Consider the following 6274-nt stretch of genomic DNA (forward strand, 5'->3'; position numbering starts at 1 on the left):
TGAATCACTTTCAATGGCACTGTTATAAAATATTTAATTTATGTGATCATGTCAGTATACTTTCATTGTCCGTATCTTTTTAAATCACTGTTCATCCATATGTTGTGTACCTTGTTTTGTCAATAAAGCTGTAAAAACAGGAATATCTGAGTTTCTGAGTGTGGTGCATCAATGCTGTGTCCAGTCCAGGTTTTTCTAAGAACACAAACACGCCTCTCAGGACCGAAGGCGGAGCTGGAATCCAAGCGGATAAGCCCATCCCCCAACCACCTAAAGGCTGGCCCCCCTGGCACATACATACAGCAGAGGCACTCGGATCAGGCCTGGGAAAAAGCATAACAGCATAAGGGCATCCTTGTCACCAGGGGGGTGACTAAAACATGACCTCTCCGGCTCCCAGGGTCTGATGCGCTGAGAGGAGTTGACATAAGAACAGGAAGGACCACCCGGGCTCCCATTAAAACTTTTGAATATAAAAAATGAACTCCACACATCCCCCTGAACCACTCACACAAACCCATGAACCACTCACACATACCCCTGAATCACTCACACAGACCCCTGAATCACTCACATATGCTCCTGAAACACTCACACATACCCGAAATCACTCACACATACCCTGAACCACTCAGACATACCCCTGAATCACTCGGGCATACCCCTAAATCACTCAGACATACCCCTGAATCACTCACACATACTCCTGAATCACTCGGACATACCCCTGAATCACTCACACATACCCCTGAATCACTCACACATACCCCTGAACCACTCACACAGACCTCTAAATCACTCAGCTATACCCCTGAAACACTCACACATACCCCTGAATCACTCGGACATACCCCTGAATCACTCACACATACCCCTGAATCACTCACACATACCCCTGAATCACTCACACATACCTCTAAATCACTCACACATACCCCTGAATCACTCACACATACCCCTGAATCACTCACACATACCCTGAATCACTCACACATACCCAAGAATCACTCACACATACCCCTGAATCACTCACACATGCTCCTGAATCACTCACACATACCCCCGAATCACTCACACATACCCTGAATCACTCACACATACCCCTGAATCACTCACACATACCCAAGAATCACTCGGACATACCCCTGAATCACTCACACGTACCCCGAATCACTCACACATACCCCTGAATCACTCACACATACCTCTAAATCACTCACACATACCCCTGAATCACTCACACATACCCCTGAATAACTCACACATACCCTGAATCACTCACACATACCCTTGAATCACTCACACATACCCTGAATCACTCACACATACCTCTGAATCACTCACAAATACTCCTGAAACACTCACACATACCCCTGAAGCACTCACACATACCCCTGAATCACTCACACATACCCCTGAACCACTCACACATAGCCCTGAATCACTCACACATGCTCCTGAATCACTCACACATAGCCCTGAATCACTCACACATGCTCCTGAATCACTCACACATACCCCTGAATCACTCACACATACCCTGAATCACTCACACATACCCCTGAGTCACTCACACATACACTGAATCACTCACACATACCCAAGAATCACTCACACATACCCCTGAATCACTCACATATGCTCCTGAAACACTCACAAATACCCCTGAATCACTCACACATACCCTGAACCACTCACACATACCCCTGAATCACTCGGACATACCCCTAAATCACTCAGACATACCCCTGAATCACTCACACATACCCCTGAATCACTCACACATACCTCTGAATCACTCACACATACCCCTGAATCACTCACACATACCCCTGAATCACTCACACATACCCTGAATCACTCACACATACCCCTGAACCACTCACACATACCCTGAATCACTCACACATACCCAAGAATCACTCACACATACCCCCGAATCACTCACACATGCTCCTGAATCACTCACACATACCCCTGAATCACTCACACATACCCTGAATCACTCACACATACCCCTGAATCACTCACACATACACAAGAATCACTCAGACATACCCCTGAATCACTCACACGTACCCCTGAATCCCTCACACATTTTTCAGTCAACGAAGTAGAGAAGGGCATTCAAGGGTTAACCAGTAATAAGGCTCCTGGCACGGATGGCTTGCCTCCAGACCTTTTAAAATCTTGTATCTCATTATGGGCCCCTGTCCTTACTGCTGTAGTAAATGCAGCTGCGGCCTCTGGATGCCCAAAGTCGTGGGGGATATCGACTATAGTGCCCGTGTTTAAAAAGGGTGATCGTAGTAGCCCGTTATGCTACAGGCCAATATCTCTAATTAACTCTGTAGCCAAAGTGGTGGGGGGCGTAATCCTGAATAGATTAACTGCATGGGCAAATGAGAACAATGTTATATCCCCAATTCAATATGGTTTCAGACCTGGTCACTCGACAGTCACCCAGTGCCTGAACCTGTATTTGATTATAGGTAAATACACCATGGCCCGGCAGGGAACAGTCCACATGGCTTTTATGGACTTATCGTCTGCATTTGATTGTGTGGACAGAGGTAAATTATGGGACACCATTCTAAAGATGGGTGTAGAGCAGAATCTAATTAATTTGCTGGCTGACCTGCACTCCGATACAAGAGCTAACGTTCGATACACCCAAGATCTGAAAGTGACAGGGGATATCAGAATTAATCGGGGTGTTCGACAGGGGTGTATTCTAGCTCCATTCCTCTTTAACTTGTATATTAACGAGTTAGAGGAACATTTGTTAAAAACCGGAGCAGATTACCCCTATGTAGGTCGGAAAGGTGTTCCAGTCCTGCTCTACGCGGACGATGCTGTCCTTATTTCAAGGACAGCAATCATCCTCCAGATACTTTTAAACTCTTTCTTTGCTTTCATGGAGTCTCGAGGCCTAAGTATTAACAATTCTAAGTCTTATGTTATGAAGACAGGCCTGGGGTCACGAAAATCCAACCTTTTTAATATAAATGGGGAAAAAATGCCAACCACCAGAACCTTCTCATACCTCGGGGTCCTTTATGATCACCAATTATCTTGGGGCCCCGCTGTCCTGAGGAAGAAGGGCGAAGTAACCCGCGTCAATGCGGCTATACTTGATTTTGCAAGAAAAATGGGCAATAGTCCGGTGGCTGCCTTGCTTAAATTATACCAGGCAAAGAGCATCGCCGTTGCTTGCTACGGAAGCGAGCTCTGGGGCTATAGCCAGACGCGGTACCTGGAGGTTGTAGAAAATAATTTCCTGAAGCAGATATTGAGGCTCCCAAGGGGAACTGGAAGCTTCTCTGTACATGAGGAGCTAGGTGTGTCCCATTTAAGCGATAGAATAGCAGCTAATCCCCTATTGTGCTGGCTGAATTGCTGGCTAAATAATGACATACCTCTTACCCATGATATATTAAAAGAAGCCTTAACATGGGATGGTAGGTTTAAGGTTCCGTGGCTGAAGTACATTAATGATTGCTTTACTGAAATAGGACGGCCTGATTTGTTTTTAACCCCAGACTCCATCACTAAATTGGATGTCACCTTTGTGAAAAATACATTCATGACAACCAGGTGCTTAGCCTGGGAGGAGGCCGAGCTACAGAAAGACAGTGTTAGGAAACACGTATTACTTAAAACCTGTCTACAAATGGAACCATACTTGTCATGGCCCATGACTGGCTATGAACGTTATCTATTAACAAGGTTCCGTTTTGATTTATTTCATCTTTTACTGGCGGTACCGAGTGGGGCCCATCGAGGTCAAGTGTTGCCAGCTTGCGGCTGCGACGGAAAGTCTCCGCAAGATCTGGCGCACTTTTTATTTATTTGTCCTTATTACATAGTACCCCGGAGGCTATACTTAAAACCACGCCTCAAAGAACTGAAATTTGCACAGATTAAACCAGCACTTTATTACCTTCAACTCCTGAACTGTGACTGCACTTTATTTGTATGCAGTTTTCTGAAATTAGCAATTACATTCAGGAAAAGTATGGAGGGATAACTATGCTGCTGTTGTTAGGTATATTTTTAATTTTTTTTTATGCTGTAACTATTTATATTCTTAAAGTGTTTATTCTGCCTGTTACTCTTGTTTTATATCGTCTATGTAACCTCTCTTCTCACAAATGAAATGGATCACTTGTTTTTAACTGTATGTTTATGAATTGTGCTTTTATGATTGTAATGCTAACAATCGAATAAAGTCATTTGAACTTGAACACTCACACATACCCCTGAATCACTCACACATACCTCTAAATCACTCACACATACTCCTGAATCACTCACACATACCCCTGAATCACTCACACATACCCTGAATCACTCACACATACATCTGAATCACTCACAAATACTCCTGAAACACTCACACATACCCCTGAATCACTCACACATACCCCTGAATCACTCACACATATCCCTGAACCACTCACACATAGCCCCGAATCACTCACACATGCTCCTGAATCACTCACACATACCCCTGAATCACTCACACATGCTTCTGAATCACTAACACATACCACAGAATCACTCAGACAAACCCACGAATCACTCATTCACATACACCCCTGAATCATTCACACATACACCTGAATCACTCGAACATACCCCTGATTCGCTCCCACATTCCCCTGAATCACTCACACATATCCATGAATCACTCACACAGACCCCTGAATCACTCACACAGACCCTTGAACCACTCACACAGACCCATGAATCACTCACACATACCCCTGAATCACTCACACAGACCCCTGAACCACTCACACAGACCCCTGAACCACTCACACATACCCCTGAATCACTCACACATACCCCTGAATCACTCAAACAGACCCCTGAATCACTCACACATACCCCTGAATCACTCACACAGACCCCTGAATCACTCACACATACCCCTGAATCACTCACACATACCCCTGAATCACTCACACATTCCCCGAATCACTCACACATACCCCTGAATCACTCACACATACCACTGAATCACTCAAACATACCACTGAATCACATACCACTGAATCACTCACACAGACCCATAAGTGATTCAGACATACACCTGAATCACTCAGACATACCCCTGAATCACTCACACATACCCCTGAATCACTCGGACATACCTCTGAATCACTCACACATACCCCCGAATCACTCACACATACCCCTGAATCACTCACACATACTTCTGAATCACTCACACATACCCCTGCATCACTCGGACATACCCCTGAATCATTTGCACATACCCCTGAATCACTCACATATACCCCTGAATCACTCACACATACCCCTGAATCACTCACACATACCCCTGAATCACTCACACATACCCCTGAATCACTCACACATACCCCTGAATCACTCACACATACCCCTGCATCACTCGGATATACCCCTGAATCACTCACACATACCCCTGAGTCCCTCACACATACCCCTGAATCACTCGCACATACCCCTGAATCACTCACACATACCCCTGAATCACTCACCCATACCCCTGAATCACCCACACATACCTCTGAATCACTCACACATACCCCTGCATCACTCACACATACCCCTGAATCACTGGCACATACCCCTGAATCGCTCACACTTACCCCTGCATCACTCGGACATACCCCTGAATCACTCACACATACCCCTGAATCACTCGCACATACCCCTGAATCACTCACACATACCCCTGAATCCCTCACACATACCCCTGAATCACTCACACATACCTCTGAATCACTCACACATACCTCTGAATCACTCACACATACCCCTGCATCACTGGGACATACCCCTGAATCACTGGCACATACCCCTGAATCGCTCACACATACCCCTGAATCACTTGCAAATACCCCTGAATCACTCACACATACCCCTGAATCACTCACATATACCCCTGAATCACTCACATATACCCTGAATCACTCAAACATACCCCTGAATCACTCACACATACCCCGAATCACTCACACATACCCCTGAATCACTCACACATACCCCTGAATCACTCACATATGCTCCTGAAACACTCACACATACCCCTGAATCACTCACACATGCATCTGAATCACTAACACATACCACAGAATCACTCAGACAAACCCACGAATCACTCATTCACATACACCCCTGAATCATTCACACATACACCTGAATCACTCGAACATACCCCTGATTCGCTCCCACATTCCCCTGAATCACTCACACATATCCATGAATCACTCACACAGAC

Source organism: Lissotriton vulgaris, chromosome 10 (genome assembly GCF_964263255.1).
Source record: "Lissotriton vulgaris chromosome 10, aLisVul1.2, whole genome shotgun sequence".
In the NCBI taxonomy this organism is placed as follows: domain Eukaryota; kingdom Metazoa; phylum Chordata; class Amphibia; order Caudata; family Salamandridae; genus Lissotriton; species Lissotriton vulgaris.